The sequence below is a fragment of the Somniosus microcephalus genome, chromosome 3, assembly GCF_052327205.1.
Source record: "Somniosus microcephalus isolate GS21.2 chromosome 3, FLI_Smic_1.0, whole genome shotgun sequence".
In the NCBI taxonomy this organism is placed as follows: domain Eukaryota; kingdom Metazoa; phylum Chordata; class Chondrichthyes; order Squaliformes; family Somniosidae; genus Somniosus; species Somniosus microcephalus.
In genome coordinates, this window is record NC_140989.1 from 155,930,915 (window position 1) to 155,949,058 (window position 18,144).

The window sequence follows — 18,144 nt, forward strand, 5'->3', positions numbered from 1 at the left end:
AGTAAACATGGTCGACAATGGTAAAGAAAGTCAGAAAATGGACTTATATGTGTTACCTGATGGAGGTCCGCCACTACTAGGACGTGAATGGATCCGGAAAATACAACTGGATTGGCATTCCATACGAGCACTGACTGTGGATGCCAGTAAGGAGGACGACGTCAAACCTGGACGACTGTCCAAAGTCTTAGACGATGCTAAGGAGGTGTTCCAACAGGGACTTGAGACACTGAAAGGAATTACTGCAACCATCAAGGTTGAAGAAAATGCAAGCCCAAAATTTTTCAAAGCCAGACCGGTGCCTTATGCGATATGACCTGCTGTGGAAGCAGAGCTGGAAGGGTTAGAACGTTCAGGAGTACTGTCCAAAGTGGACTGGAGCGAGTGGGCTACACCCATTGTTCCCGTCATGAAGCGATCGTTGAGCAACACGCCTGGTGAACCTAGGAAGGTTCGCATCTGTGGTGATTTCAAAGTCACTGTTAATCCAGTTCTTCACACAGTGCAATATCCGCTTCCGCAGATTGAAGATATCTTCGCTTCGCTATCTGGCGGCAAGCATTTCACCAAGATAGACCTGGCGCAGGCGTACCTGCAGATGGAAGTTGATGAAGTGTCGAGACAGTATCTCACGATAAACACGCATAAGGGCTTATATCAGTATAATAGGCTGGTTTTTGGAGTGGCATCGGCTCCGGCTATTTGGCAACGGGCCATGGAACAGGTCTTGCAGGGAATTCCAGGGACACAGTGTTACTTGGATGACATCCTGGTTACAGGAGATAACGATAGTGATCACCTCGCGAATTTGGAACAGGTGCTCATCAGATTGAAAGAATATGGGCTAAGAGCTAATCGCCAGAAATGCGAGTTTTTTCAGAAGCAAATTTCGTACTGCGGCCACGTTATTGACAAGGAGGGGTTACATAAGTCCCCTGACAAGATTGAGGCAGTAGTCAAGGCTCCAGCACCGGAAAATGTGTCACAGTTGAGGTCGTTCCTCGGGCTGGTTAACTACTACCACAAGTTTTTACCAAATTTATCTACGGTGTAACACCCTCTTGCAAACGGGAATACCATGGAAGTGGAGCGATGACTGTAAGCGGGCTTTTCAGAAGAGCAGGGCGTTGATCACGTCTAAGGAAGTGTTGGCTCACTTTAACCCAACGCTACCTATTCGGTTGGCTTGTGATGCATCTCCCTATGGTATCGGGGCGGTGCTCTCACATAGGTTTCCAGATGGCTCGGAAAGGCCAGTCGCTTTTGCATCCAGATCATTGACCTCCGCTGAGCGCAACTATGCTCAGATAGATAGGGAGGCCCTCAGCCTCGTGTGGGGAGTGAAGAAATTTAACCACTACCTGCACGGACAACAGTTTACACTGCTGACAGATCATCAACCATTGGTTTCCATATTCAATCCTAAGAAGGGTGTTCTGGTAATGACGGCGCAGAGGCTTCAGAGATGGTCCCTTTTCCTAGGGGCACATCAATACGATATTGAGTTCAAAGGTACAAAGCAACATGGTAATGCTGATGGGCTGTCGCGCCTGCCACTACCTACAGCAGAAGAGGCACCGGCAGTTGATCCTGTCGAGATATTCCACTCGACCATCATCGAATGCTTGCCAGTCACCAATGCGGGTATTGAGAGAGAGACCCGAAATGACCTGACACTGTCTCGGGTCTACGATTTGACGGTGAAGGGATGGCCAGCACATGGCGAGCCACTGTTACCAGCATTCTCAGCCAGACGAGAACAGCTGTCCGTATGTCAAGGAACACTAATGTATGGAACAAGGGTGGTTATTCCTCCTAAATTACGGGAGAGAGTCTTAAAAGAATTGCATGAAGGTCATCTGGGGGGAGTCAAGATGAAAAGCCTTGCTAGGGCTTATGTGTGGTGGCCAGGTATAGACAAACAAATAGAGGACCTGACAAAAAGCTGCTCAGGGTGTCAAAAAGTTCAGAATGCACCTCCAATTGCACCACTGCATCCGTAGGAATGGCCTTCAGCTCCATGGCAACGCGTGCATATTGACTTTGCAGGTCCATTCATGGATTCCATGTTTTTGATAGCAGTAGACGCACACTCTAAATGGCCAGAAGTGATCAAGATGTCGACCACTACCACTGAGAAGACGATTGCAGTCTTGAGAACTATATTTGCGAGGAATGGATTGCCCGAGCAAATTTGTTCAGACAACGGACCACAGTTCGTGTCAGAAGAATTCCAGAAATTCATGAAAAAGAATGGGGTGAAACACTATACATCTGCCCCATACCATCCGGCTACAAATGGGTTGGCCGAGAGATTTGTACAAACATTCAAAAATGCAATAAAGGCCATGTGTGAAGATCATATTCCACTACAACACAAGGTGGACAATTTCCTAATGGCATATCGAAACGCCACGCATGCATTGACAAATCAAAGCCCTGCCATCATGTTCTATAACAGAAGGTTGCAGTCCCGGTTGGATTTGTTAAAACCCAATGTGAGACGGGAAGTTGAACACAAGCAATTCCAACACATAAATGAAAAGGCCACTCGGAGTTTTGAAATAGGACAACCAGTGTTGGCCAGGGACTATAGAAATGATAAATGGCAACCTGGAACAATTTGTGCACGGCAGGGGCCTTTGATGTACACGGTAGACACTGGGGAGAACGTAATACGACGTCATGCTGACCAACTTGTGGGATCAAGAGCAAGGGTCAACCCCATGTCTCCGGCAGAGACACCAGTTGAAGAATTTATTGAGCCTGTAGCATCTACCTCGGACTCGGTTGTATTAGATGATGTTGAATCCATAGAAGATCAATTGAATGAGTCACCCCAGCAACGGGAACAAGAGATCCCTGAAAGGCGTTATCCGGCACGGATCCGGAAGCCTCCTCAGAGACTGAACCTTTGAATATTCATTGTGTGTAAATTGTATATATGTATATATATTCATGTACTGTATTAATGGGGTGTCCACTGTTAAGCTAAAAGGGGAGGAATTGTAGTGTATGTAACCTGTACTACCTTAAGAGGATACCTTAAGGTGGAGGACTACTTTTAACAGCTCCTGTACATTGTAGTACCGGTAGTGACCACACACACAGTATATAAACCCTGTGGAGTAATATGTATCTCAGTTCCCGCTCTGACCCTCAATCACTAAAGACCTGTTTAGTTACTCTCTGTTGTCTGTGTCGTGTTATTCATAATAACTGCACTTGTAAACACAGACTCAACATTAATCACCTTAGCTACCTGTCCTACTACCTTCAGGGATCTGTGGACCTGCACTCCAAGGTCCCTCTGTTCCTCTACACTTCTCAGTATCCTACCATTTACTGTGTATTCCCTTGCCTTGTTAGCCCTCCCCAAATTCATTACCTCACACTTTTCCGGATTGAATTCCGTTTGCCACTTTTCTGCCCACCTGACCACTCCATTGATATCTTCCTGCAGTCTACGACTACATATGAATGCCAAGGCAAAAAGGCAAAACCAAGCATAGCAGATAGCATTAAAGAAAAGCTGTGTTCTTCTGATACCATAGTTTACTATTCAAGATCATGCACACTGAAATGTTTCAAGAACGTTCTGGCTTTTAGATAAGCCATTTTAATTTAAAATGGATACAGAACAAATCACAATTTTCTATACTGCAATAAACCATAGTTTTTTTTACAAACTTGTGGTGGTGACACTGCAATAGTCCTTTGCAACTGTGTACATATTTTTTCTAGGCAAAGTGTAAGGTACTTGACATTAACTGAGAAATTACTCCTTCATAGTTACAAAGTTACCACAAGTATCTACGTCCCTCTGTGCAGAACATCCCATGTATTCATTCAAAATAGTTGGCCCATGTACTATTTGAAAATCTGTATAGATTAAACCAAGGCTATTTAATTTACATTGGCACGATTTCTGGAATTTGTAACAACCATCCAAAGTAAATAACACCAGTGATTGTTGGATTTACTTTTGAAAATGCAGAAGCAGACATTACACAAAGTAATTCGTCTCATTTTAATTAGACTATTTAGAGCATACTCTAGCATCTTATTACAGTGGCTGGTCTTACTTTTTTAATAAATACAATGAAATGTGGTGAAGGTAAACATTTTATAACATGTTACCCAGCAATTTATACATTACTGTGACCTCTATAGCAATGTGATAAGACAAGTGTGATACCAATTTTTCACAATCCAGCCATTGAGATCCACCACTTGACCAGATTTGACATTGTTTGTAATCACTCTCCTCCATTAATTATTTTTTAATATGACCACAAAACAGGAACACTTCAAAAAACTTACACTGCATTCACACTACAAGTTTAGCATCGGTGCACAGTGATTTTGGGTGTCAAGGCCTGAAATAACTCTAAAGTGAAGCAGTGGGACATAGAAACATAGAAGATAGGAGCAGGAGTAGGCCATTCGGCCCCTCAAGCCTGCTCCGCCATTCAATGCGATCATGGCTGATCATCCAAATTCAGTACCCTGTCCCTGCTTTCTCCCCATATCCCTTGATCCCTTTAGCCTTAAGAAATATATCCAACTCCTTCTTGAATATATTTAATGAACTGGCCTCCACCGCCCTCTGTGGCAGAGAATTCCACAGGTTCACCACTCTCTGGGTGAAGAAATTCCTCCTCATCTCAGTCCTAAATGGCTTACCCCTTATCCTTAGACTGTGACCCCTGGTTCTGGACTCCCCGACCATCGGGAACATCCTTCCTGCATCTAGTCTGTGTAGTCCTGTTAGAATTTTATAAGTTTCAATGAGATCCCCTCTCATTCTTCTGAACTCCAGCGAGTACAAGCCCAATCGACACAATCTCTCCTCATACGTCATTCCTGGCATCCCAGGTATCAGCCTGGTGAATCTTCGCTGCACTCCTTCCATGGCAAGGACGTCCTTCCTCAGATAAGGCGACCAAAACTGCACACAATACTCAAGATGTGGTCTCACCAAGGCCCTGTACAACTGCAGCAAGACATCCTTGTTCCTGTACTCAAACCCTCTCGCTACGAAGGCCAACATACCATTTGCCTTCTTAACCGCCTGCTGCACCTGCATGCTTACCTTCAGCAACTGGTGCACAAGGACGCCCAGGTCTCGTTGCACTTCCCCTTCTCCCAATCTATTGCCATTCAGATAATAATCTGCCTTCTTGTTTTTGACACCAAAGTGGATAACCTCGCATTTATCCACGTTATATTGACTCTGCCATGCTTCTGCCCAATTACCCAACCTGTCCAAATCATACTGGAGTTTCTCGGCATCCTCCTCACAGCACACACGCCAACCCAGCTTTGTGTCGTCTCCAAACTTGGAGATATTACATCTAGTTCCCTCGTCCAGATCATTAATATATATTGTGAATAGCTGGGGTCCAAGGACCGATCCCTGCGGTACCCCACTAGTCACTGCCTGCCACTCGGAAAAAGAGCCGTTTATTCCAACTCTTTGCTTTCTGTCTGCCAACCAGTTCTCTATCCAAGTCAATACCTTGCCCCCAATCCCATGTGCCTTTACACGCTAATCTCTTATGTGGGACCTTATCGAAAGCCTCCTACCAAGCAGTCTGACTCCTCTTCACCCTGGTGTCAGGTCAGGCCCAGATGCAAGATATAGGCTGCATTTACACTATAACTACAGCATCTGTGCAAAGCAAAACAGTTCCTCACACCAACACTACAGTTATTGTGTGAATGCACCCCTAACAGCAACAACTTGCATTTATTTAGCACCTTTAACGTAGAAAAACATCGCAAGGTGCTTAACAGGAGCATTATCAAACAAAATTTGACACTGAGCCACATAAAGAGAGTTATTAGGACAGGTGACCAAAAGCTATGTCAAAGAGGTAGGTTTTAAGGAGCGTCTTAAAAGGAGGAGAGAGAGGTAGAGAAGCGGAGAAGTTTAGCGAGGAAATTCCGGAATCAGGGTTTCGGTACAGCTGCCAATGGTGGGGTGATGGAAATCGGTGATGCGCAAGAGGCCAGAATTGAACAGGTGTAGAGATCTTGAAGAATTGTAGGCAATGTTCCCTGTAAGCGGTGCTTTGTTCTGCACAACCTGTTTCCTTTACTGCGTGGTCCCTTTAAATTTCCACGCATGCGTGGTATTTACAATGGAGAAGCCGGTGAGCAGCCTGCACGGGACCTTTCCCATTACTGCGTGGTTAGAGGGAACATTAGGGCTAGAGAAGGTTCTAGAAATAGGGTGGGGCAAGGCCATGAAGTCATTTAAACACAAGTATAAGAATTTTAAATTCAAGGCGTTGCCGGATGTAAGTCAGCGAGCACAGGGGTGATGGGTGAATGGGACTTCATATGAATTAGGATACAGGCAGCCTAGTTTTAGATGAGTTTAAGTTTATGGAGGGTGGTAGGGTGGAACACCACAAGGACTTAGCCCCCAATTGTCATTATATGGAACCATACGCAAATACAGTATTTCTTTACTATACTACTGTAACAAAAAACATTTTGTCTGGTAAATTTTTGATGTTTATTTTGTATTGCTAGAAAGAACACTGGGTCACGAGTTCAAAGATGAGACAAGTGTGAATTGTTAATAAAGGCAGAATCGCAAATCTAATTGGGTGAAATGGTCCCAAATTTTACATTGCATGGCAAGCATCATATGCCATTGCCAAATGGCTATTCATTTAATATTGATGTTGGAAATGCAGTCTTTTGTTTCAGTCTAACTTCAAAAGGGTTCAGATTGTATTTCTGTGGGTAGCCTGTTTTCAGCTTTCCAGTCATTGGTATCTATTACTTTATGATACAAAGATGATAGTGAAGTGTTTTATACTGTATATTGTTCATTTATCTGTTTTATTCAAATAAAGTATCTAATGGTTTAGAGCCCGAGTGGCAGATAGTTTGTATTCAATTCAGCTATCAAAGAGAGGTGATATGTTGCAGTAGCAGAAGTACGGAGTAAGGGCTCTCTGTCGCGATCTCTGGGTCTCCCTATCATTTGTCTAGATATAGGGTATGTTAAGGCATGCTCCAGGTTTTAAGGGCTGCAAGTTCCACTTTTGGGAACAGCCAGTGATGGTGCTCCTGAGAAAATATAACGTAAAATCTCAAAAATCTCATAAAATGATGACGGTCCTGTTGGATCCGTGGTTCAATGGATATGCTATTATTAAATAATCACACGGATGCTGTACATTAACAAATAACAGGTCTTTACTGGAGGAGGGTAATCTCTAGACTGGGGGTACAGAGGCAAGCGCAAAGCTTATATACCGGTGTGGTCACTGCTGGTACTACAGTATACAGGAGCTGTAAAAGTAGTTCTGACTTAAAGGCACATACACTACAATTCCTCCCCTTTTAGATTAGTAATACCCCTAATATTCAAATAACAATTAACATTTCAACATGTACATTAAACAACAAAAGTCCATTTATAGATTCAGTCTTTGGGGCGGCTTCCTGACCCTTTCGGGACAGCGCCTTTCCAGAGGTTCTTGTTCTTGGTGCAGAGGCGATTCTGACCCCTTTTCATCGGGTAGTTCATCGGGTTCCACTGCTACTGGGTCTGAAGTAGATGCTACCGGTATGTCGGGTTCATCCCCAGGTACTCGAGATATGGGGTTGACACGTTCCTGTGACGCTAAGGTCTGATCGACGTGGCGTCTCACAATGTTCTCCCCGACATCCACTGTGTACATTAATGGCCCCTGCCTTGTACATATCGTTCCGGGTTGCCACTTCTCTGTTCGATAGTCACGGGCCAAGACTGGTTGCCCTACATTGAAGCTCCTTGTCGGCTTCTCATTGATGTGCTGGAATTGTTTGTCCTCAACATTTCTTCGCACATTTGGTCTGAGCAAGTCCAGACGAGATCTCAACCTTCGGTTAAAGAACATCATGGCCGGGGTCTGGTTGGTAACTGCATGTGTCGTGTTTCGGCAGGCTAATAAGAAATTGTCCATCTTATGCTGTAGTGCAATTTCATCGTCGCACATGGCCTTTATCGCCTTCTTAACGGTTTGTACGAACCTCTCAGCCAATCCATTTGTGGCTGGATGATACGGGGCGGATGTGTAATGCCTTACCCCATTCCTTTTCATGAATTTTTGGAACTCGTCGGACACAAACTGTGGTCCATTATCAGAGCAAATCTGCTCTGGCAAACCGTTTCTGGCAAATATGGTCCGTAGGACTGCAATCGTTTTCTCTAGTAGTTGAAGACATTTTTATCACCTCAGGCCACTTTGAATGAGCATCCACTGCTATTAAGAACATTGAGTCCATGAATGGACCAGCGAAATCAATATGCACCCGTTGCCATGGAGAGGAGGGCCACTCCCATGGGTGTAGAGGGGCATGTGGTGGTGCATTTTGGACCTTCTGGCATCCTAAGCAGCTCTTAGTTAGGTCTTCGATTTGTTGATCGATTCCTGGCCACCACACATAAGCCCTAGCAAGGCTTTTCATTTTCACTCCCCCCAGATGACCTTCATGTAGCTCATTTAGCACTCTCTCCCTTAACTTGGGTGGAATCACCACTCTGGATCCACACATCACTGTCCCCTGGCATACTGACAGCTGTTCTCTTCTGGATGAGAATGCTGGCAACAGTGAGTCGCCATGTGTTGGCCATCTCCTCACCGTCAATTCATATACCCGTGACAGCGTCGGATCATTGCGGGTCTCCTTCTCTATATCCGCGTTTGTTACTGGCAATCGTTCAATTATTGACGAATAAAATATCTCGATCGGGTCCACTGCTGGTGCTTCCTCCACCGTAGGCAGTGGCAGGCACGATAGCCCATCAGCCTTCCCATGCTGTTTCGTGCCTTTATATTCTATTTCATATTGATTCGCCCCTAGAAACAGGGACCATCTTTGTAACTGCTGTGCAGTCATCACTGGAACGCCCTTCTTAGGATTAAAGATGGAGACAAGTGGTTGGTGGTCAGTCAGCAAGGTGAACTTCTGCCCATGCAGATAGTGGTTGAATTTTTTTACTCCCCATACTAGGCTGAGGGCCTCCCTGTCAATCTGGGCGTAGTTGCGCTCAGCTGAGGTTAGTGACCGAGACGCAAAGGCTACTGGCCTTTCCAACCCATCTGGGAATTTGTGCGACAGCACCGCTCCAATACCGTAGGGTGATGCATCACATGCCAAATGAATTGGTAGTGCTGGGTTGAAATGGGCCAACACCTCTTTTGATGTGATCAATTCTTTACACTTCTGGAAAGCTCGTCTACGTTTGTCATCCCACTTCCATGGTACCCCTGTTTGCAGTAGGGTGTTCAGCGGGTGTAATACCGTAGACAAATTTGGTAAGAACTTGTGGTAGTAGTTTACCAACCCGAGGAACGACCTCAGTTGTGACACATTTTCCGGTGCTGGAGCCTTGACTACTGCCTCAATCTTGTCAGGGGACTTATGTAACCCCTCTTCATCGATGACGTGGCCACAATACGAGATCTGTTTCTGGAAAAACTCGCACTTGTGGCGATTAGCTCGTAGCCCATACTCCTTTAATCTGGTGTGCACCTTCTCCAAGTTGGGGAGGTGATCACCGTCATTTTCGCCCGTGACCAAGATGTCGTCCAAATAACACTGGGTCCCTGGAATCCCTTGCAGGACCTGATCCATCGCCCTTTGCCAGATAGCCGGAGCCGAGGCTACCCCAAACACCAGCCGGTTGTATTGATAGAGACCTTTATGGGTGTTGATCGTAAGGTAATGTTTCGAAGCTTCTTCTACCTCCATTTGCAAGTACGCCTGGGCTAGATCAATTTTGGTGAAGTGTTTACCACCAGATAGCGAGGCGAAAATATCCTCAATTCGTGGAAGCGGATACTGCACCGTGTGAAGGACTGGGTTCACTGTCACCTTAAAATCCCCACAGATGCGGACCTTCTTTGGTTCCCCAGGCGTATTACTCAACGACCTCTTCATTACAGGAACGATGGGTGTAGCCCACTCGCTCCAGTCCACTTTGGACAGTACTCCTGAACGTTCCAACCCTTCCAGCTCTGCTTCAACAGCTGGTCTGATCGCATAAGGCACTGGTCTGGCCTTCAGAAACTTTGGGCTTGCATTTTCCTCTATTTTAATCGTTGCTGTTATTCCTTTTAGTGTTCCTAGTCCCTCCTGGAACACTTCTTTTGCGTCAGTTAGCATTTTTGACAGTCGTCCAGGTGTGACGTCGTCATCCTTTTTGGCCTCAACCTTCAGTGCCTGTATGGAATGCCAATCTAATTGTATCTTCCGGATCCATTCACGTCCTAGCAGTGGTGGTCCTCCATTTGGCAATACATATATATCCATTTTAGGTATTTCCTGGCCTTTATATGTCACTTTCACCCTTATTTTTCCTTTGGGGTAGACTTTTTGCCCCGTATACATCTTCAAGACAATCTCTGTAGCTTTCAAGGGTATGTGTGAAAATAGCCGCTTGTAGTCTCTTTGATTTATGACTGTTAGAGCTGACCCTGTGTCCAATTCCATTTCCACTTGGACTCCGTCTATCTTGAGTGTAACCCAGATAGTCTGGTGATCCTCCATTTCGCTTACCTTATGTAGTTTCAGACAACCCAGCTCCTTGCTTCCGGAGTCTGTGTCACTTTTCTGTTCGTCTGAACCAGTGTCCATCACCTGGTGTACCTTTTTGTACTTCTCCTGTGGAGATTTCTTACTGTTGGTTTTCTTCCCAGACCTGCAGACTCTTGCTATGTGTCCTGCTTTCCCACACTGTCTGCACACTTGGTCCTTGAACCAACAATCTTTCTGGTCATGTGTTGTTCTGCCGCAGCGATAGCCCTTCCCTGTTCCATAGGACATTTCATTGGTGCCATATTCTTGCGGTCTCCGTTGTATCTCTGCAGCGCCCCTTGCGGCTGCTTCGTGTGATACTGCCATACTGAAAGCTTTGTCCAGCGTAAGGTCCTTTTCTGATAGAAGCCGTTTCTGGGTTCCTTCACTTTGTAGCCCACACACAAACTTGTCCCTTAACGTGTCTGCTAGTCTCGCTCCAAACTGGCAGTGTTTCGATAGCTTGCGCAGTTCCATTAGGTACTCAGCATTGCTTTCGTCTTTGTGTTGGTTCCTTTTATGGAACTTAAATCGTTCTGCTATCAGCAGCGGTGTGGGGTTTAAGTGGTCCTGTAGGATTTCTACTATGCTTTCAAAATTCTTGTTTACCGGTTTCTCTGGGGTTATTAGATTTCGCAGTAACCCATAAGTTTTTGCACCCATGGAATTTAACAGAACCAGTGCTTTATTAGCATCTGGCACTTCATTCGCCCTGCAGTACACCTCAATATGTTCCACATATGTCACCCAATCTTCGACTTCATTGTCGAACGTAGAGATACTGCCACTCTTCGGCATCCTTGGGTGTGCGTTAACTATCACAAATGGCGCCTCCCGCGCTCCCCCTTCTCCGCTGGCACAAAATGGCGTCTCCCGCGCTTTCCTTCCTTCCCGCGCTCGCCCTTCTCCGCTGCAGCTTCTAAAATGGCGTCTCCCGCGCTCTTCCTTCTTCTCCGCGGCTCAATGGCGTCTCCCGCGCTCTCCCTTCTTCTCCGCGGCTCAATGGCGCCTCCCGCGCTCTTCCTTCTTCTCCGCGGCTCAATGGCGTCTCCCCTTTCTTCGCCCCGCGGACCCTGTTCAGCCCGTGAGCACTGGCTGTGCTCTGCACGTTCTTCTTTTTATATTTTTCGACGCCGCTCAGTCTAGAACCCGGCTGTTTCTTACCCTCTCTCTCTCCGGTTTGTTTTATTTTCCTCGACGCCGCTCGGTGTTCAACCCCCGGCTGCGCCCTGCGCTCTTCACCCTCTGTCTTACCCCATCGACACTGCTCGGCTCTCTCTCCGCCGTCGGTCGGCTCCAGCCGCCGCTGCTCGGGAAGGGTCTGCGCTGGACCTGTCGTCGGTCTCTTACTGCTCGTTGTGGCTGGGGAACCAAGCCCGGCTCTCCACAGCCTCCCCTGCGAAGTTGGATCTCTGCCTGACTGCTGGGCGGTTGCTCGTGGTCGACGCCCGTGTTCCTGGCCTCGGCTATTTTTTTTTTTTTTTTATGTTGCAGGTAGATTCAAATTGACACTCGTCGCCACTGTTAGATCCGTGGTTCAATGGATATGCTATTATTAAATAATCACACGGATGTGGTACATTAACAAATAACAGGTCTTTACTGGAGGAGGGTAATCTCTAGACTGGGGGTACAGAGGCATGCGCAAAGCTTATATACCGGTGTGGTCACTGCCGGTACTACAGTATACAGGAGCTGTAAAAGTAGTTCTGACTTAAAGGCACATACACTACAGGTCCTTTTTTATTTTTGTTCCTTTATACAGATAGTTTTGAAATAAAATATATCACACCATTGTTGGTGCAACATAATGCTAAATAGAATTGATCCAACCACATCATTTAACATGCGAACTTCCAGCAGGAATCAATGGATATCAAGCAGGAGCAGGAACCTTGCCCGATATTATTTTCACCTTTCCTAGACCTCAGGTACTGACATCAATTAAAATACCTCTACTGCAACCACAGCTGAGGTCAGCTAATTCACCATGGACTAGGTATCAATCCTGGAACCTTCTGATATGTCTGGCTCAATACCACACCATGTAGTGCTTTTAATCACTAACCATTCATTGCTTAGATATATCATGCTGTCATTTATAGGGTACACTTAGTTTCTAGTTTCCTGAGTGAAAACCTCACAAAACGAGTCGGGAAATTAACAGTTTATTTTGACTTGACTCAGTAGTACTCTGTTGCTACTTTTAACCCCTTGCCCTGTAAAATTTTAAAACCTGAATTTTCTTCAGCAGTGCAATCACTACCAGAAGTGGGACGGAGCAAGATGTTCACCTGTTAAATGACACTGGCATTGATCCCACCATAATTTCTGGGGTCAACTTAACTTGACTAAAATGGGTGATCTCCAGCTGTTGAAAACTGCCTTGCACTGGGAGTTTCTTCATGTCGGGGTGAGGAAATCTTATAAGCCTGCAACAGATTAAAGGGGTCACAACAGAAATCAGCATTTTGGAAGCAGCAAAGAAGTTTGTGAATCTAAAAATGTGAAAAAGTGCTGCATGCTGCTGTTTTGTGGATGCCAAAGTTGAAGTGCTGCTCGAGATCAGACTCAGGAGGAATGCCCTCTTTAGAACCAGTAAGAGCGGAGCCCCCAGGAAATCTGAAGCAGATCAGTGGAAGGAGGTGGATCGAGCAATCATAGAATTACATTGAACATACAGTCCAGAAACAGACCATTCAGTCCAAGTGGTCTATGCTGGTGTTTATACTCCACACGAGCTGCCTCCCACTCTAATTACCTCTTCCTACCCTGCCCCCTCTATTCCCTTCTCCTTCATCTACACATCAAGCCTCTCCTTAAATGTGTCAATGCTATCTGCTTTAATCACTCCATGTGGCAGCGAGTTCCACATTCTCACCGCTCTCTGAGTAAATAAATTCCTCCTAAATTCTTTATTTGATCTGTTAGTTGTAACGATCAATAACATGTCATTCTATAGTGGACACTAGGTGGAGCCGTAGAGCTGTGTAGAGCTGGATATAGCTGTATGTATAAGACTACACTACCCAGCTGTATATATATTAAGACTACATTACCCATGAGGCACTAGGCTACCCACAAGGCAACAGTCAAGATGGAAGCCTCTACAGATACTGTACCAGTCCACATGTGCTCAATAAAGTAACTCGCAAAAGCCAGCTGTGTTCATAATAAGAATGTCTATTTATTAATGAACAGGATGGTGAAGATCTGCTGAAAATTGTGAAAAGCGACATGGAGAATTTGAAGCCACCAGAGCGTTTGAATCTCACCGAAAAAATCGACTACAATTGGCAGACTTTAAACAGCAATTCAAACTCTACATTGCAGCCATCGGATTCGGTACGAAGCCAGATGCAAGGAAGATAGCGTTGCTGCTTACGGTTGCAGGCCCATAGGCGATAGAGGTATTTAATACATTTGTATTTAATCCAGCGGAGAACAGAGAAAAATTAGAAGATGTGCTAAAAAAATTTGATGCACATTGCTCTCCCAAAAAGAATGAGACGTATGAAAGATACATCTTACGTTCTCGGACACAGCAACAAAATGAGACTTTTGATAGCTTTATAACTGATCTGAAACTGAAAGCACAGACATGTAATTTCTCTGAGCTGAAATCATCCATGATTCGTGACCAGATTGTGTTTGGTATTCATGATAAAAAAAGTCAGGGAACATCTGTTGAGAGAAACCGAACTAAATTTGGAAAATGCAGTGAAAATATGCCAAGCCAGCGAGCTAGCTCGAAAGCACGCGAAGACTTTCAGTGAAATCAATAATGATGCGATTGTAATGAGTGAAAATGCTGCTGTCGGTGCTGTGTCCTACAAGGGGAAGAAACGTGGGCAGAACAGAAATGAAAAGCAATCGGAGGATGAAATTTGTAATTGTAAACGCTGTGGTTACAAACACCAGTTAAGACAATGCCCAGCGTTTGGAAAAATGTGCACAAAGTGTAATGGAAAGAATCACTTTGCCAAACAATGCTTTTCAAAAGTAAAAACAGCGAAAGGGCAACAAGTTAATGTGATTGAGGACACTGATTTAAGTGAGACATTTTTTGTAGGAATGGTGTCATGTGACGATATCAAAAAAGATGCAGAAAATGTGCAGCCCTCAGAAATGGACAATGCTGAACATAAAGTCAATGCAGTAAAAGTGGACAAATGGATGATCCCACTGCAGATAAATGGAGCATTAGTTACATTGAAACTGGACACTGGGGCAAAAGCAAACTTAATCAGTATGAGTGACATAAAAAATATGAAAGAAAAGCCCAAAATACAGAAAAAGTCAGTACTACTGAAGAGCTATATATTGGACAGAAAATAGATAGCTTAGGTGTATGCAGACTTAAAGTGACAGTCAAAGACAAAGTGCATCATCTCATGTTTTCTGTTGTGGCTGAAAGACTTGATTCGATACTAGGTGACAAAGCTTGTGAAGACTTAGAACTGGTCAAGAGAGTCTACCGTATAAACTGTGCCATAAGCAGACCAGATGACTCAGGTGATGAAGCAGAGAGCCCATCAAGGATGAAAAGGCCAAAGGGTATCCATGTCTTCAAAAAGCCTAGTTTCTCCAAGAAGAAAGAAAAAGACTTTAAGGTCAAAGAGAAGCCAAAGGAAGAAAAGCACAAAGAGGAAAAACACAAGGAGAAAAAGTCCAAAGATATAACCGCAGCAGATGTTGTTAAGCAGTGGAAAGAGAAAAAGAAAAAGAAGAAGCCTGCACCAGAGCAGGAAGCAGTTCCGGTGGATACTCCTTCTTTCCTCAGGCCAATCTTTGGTGTTCCATTAGCCGAGGCTGCTGAGAGGACTATGCTGTATGATGGGATCCAGCTGCCAGCAGTTTTTCGAGAGTGCATTGACTACATTGAGAGTTATGGCATGAAGAGTGAAGGAAACACTGAAACCCTCTCCAAGCAAAGATCGCAAGGAGACCTCGATCTATACAAGAGCAGATTGATGACAATGCCGCAACTGCATCTTGTCATTCACCACCAGAACAATCTCATGAAGACACATCAGACTTACCCGTGTTGAGAAGATCCACACGTGAAGTAAAAAAGCCTGATAGACTTAATCTTTGAGTACAATGTAAAGCTTTGAAAATGTGTTGACTGTTTTGAAAATGTTTATGTTTATAGAGCACTAACAAAAGTGTTACTGATATTATCTTTATTGTTTTCTTGAAAGTTGATTGATATTGATTTTGTTAAACCTCAAAGGGGGATGTAACGATCAATAACATGTCATTCTATAGTGGACACTAGGTGGAGCCGTAGAGCTGTATAGAGCTGGATATACTGTATGTATAAGACTACACTACCCAGCTGTATATACATTAAGACTACATTACCCATGAGGCACTAGGCTACCCACAAGGCAACAGTCAAGATGGAAGCCTCTACAGATACTGTACCAGTCCACATGTGCTCAATAAAGTAACTAGCAAAAGCTAGCTGTGTTCATAATAAGAATGTCTATTTATTAATGAACATAACATTAGTGGCCATCTTTTATTTAGGCCAGGGGTGGGCAATTATTTGGGCTGGAGGGCCACTTAACAAGTTTTGGTGAGTTGTGGATGACCGCACACCAATGTTCCCCTAGCCAATGTTCCCCCCTAAGGGAATCTGCTCATCAGCTCCTGCCGCTGGAAGAGATACCTTGCAGCAAATTTAAAGGGACCGTGCACGTTGGTGAGAGCAAAGTGTTAAATTGATAAATTTGAAACAGGCCAACTCATAGTGTTCAGCATCACTCCCACTTCTACCCTCCTAATCATTTATAAACATAAATTCAGATAGTAGTCAAATACACAAAATGTAGTGTAAAATAGTAAAATCTTCCTTTACTAAATGAATGAAATGATTGATCGATCGATTATATGTTGTACTGAAAGTCTATGTGGCTATTTGGCAGAGCGGCTCGAGTCTTTTGAAGCACAAGTAGCTCTTTGTGGACACTGTTTCTGCTTCAAAAAACTGAAGAACATAAGAAATAATTAACGGAGACTGGTGGCATAGCTCGCCAGTTCAACAAATGGCACCAAAGAATGGTGGGATGTGGGTTTATGCCGATTGTCTCTCACACAGCAAGTCCTTAATCTCCACTGGACTGTCAGGAAGAAAGAGGGGGTCAACAGAAAATGAGCATGTCCCCACAAGGAAGTAAATTTGGAGGGTGAGACCCCAGGGGTCACAGTAGAATGGTACTGACAGAGATTTGGGAACAAGTTGCCCACCTTTTCTCTCAGCTGAGAATGCATTGGTTGTGTGCAGGGACCTAAAGAGAAAAGAAAACACACGACAAAAAGTAAAAGGCAAAAAAGATAAAAGGGTTTGCTGAAAGTAAGAAAATACTATATTTGTAAAATAAATGCAGGTAGTTCTTTAGCTAAACTCTTAATTATTCAAAATCATATTCCAATAAGTGATATTGCAGCTTGCTGTTGGTGATAATTAGAGATGTACTTTGTAGATAGATAGTGTATGAGGTTAAAAAGCATGCAGCTTCCAATTTGGGCACTCATGTTGCTGCTGAACTGCTCAGGCTGTTCCCATAGTTATTTTATTTTCCTTTTGGCCATTTTTAGTAGTTGTCCTTCTAGTTCAGATATCCTGGGGGTAATTTTACCCTAACCAACCTGACAGAATTGAACTGACTGCCTGCTTTACACCTTCCCCCATTTTACTTTCCATTGATTTCAACAGAAAGTAAAATCAGGCGGGGTATAAAACAAGTGGCTTATCTGATCGCATTAGTTTCCCACCGGGTGCATTAGGTTAAAATTATCCCCTGCTGTTTCCAAACACAACCCAAGCAAATTTCTCCTTACATTAGTTTTGTTCTGATCCTTAATAATGTTAGAGCTACTCTTATCACCACAATTGCTTCAATTCGGACATTTGGCATGTGATCTGATAGCAAAGCAGTAATCTCTTCATACTCAGTGACCAAATGGGAATAAACTGGAGGTCCATTGTGCATAAAGAAACCTATACACATGACTGCTGTACATGTTCCATGTCTCTGAGGCATACAGGAGGGCAGGTATTACTACTGCTCTGTAGACCATGAGCTTGGTGCCGGGTTTGAGATCCTGGTCTTCAAACACTCTCTTCCTCAGGCGACCGAAGGCTGCACTGGCACACTGAAGGCGGTATTGGACTTCGTCATCGACATCTGCCCTTGTTGACAGTAGGCTCCCGAGGTAAGGGAAGTGGTCCATGTTGTCCGTACATGAATTGGGTCTGTGGTGGAACCGTTGGTCAGGATCATGGCTTGCATGTTGTCGTGAAGCAGGCGGAGGATGGTGACAAACTTTTGAGAGGTACCACCAACGCTGCCTCCGCAAGATCCTGCAAATCCACTGGCAGGATAGGCACACCACTGTCAGTGTTCTCGCTCAGGCCAACATACCCAGCATCGAAGCTTTAACCACACTCAATCAGCTCCGATGGACGGGTCACATTGTCCGCATGCCCGATACGAGACTCCCAAAACAAGCGCTCTACTTGAAGCTCCGACATGGCAAGAGAACCCC

The 18,144-nt window shown here is 44.6% G+C and overlaps 1 protein-coding gene across 4 annotated transcripts in view; it reads right to left on the reverse strand.

The window, feature by feature from the left end:
- Positions 1-18,144, reverse strand: part of kiz (kizuna centrosomal protein) — a 433,449-nt gene that overhangs the window by 388,602 nt on the left and 26,703 nt on the right. The window lies entirely within an intron of this gene.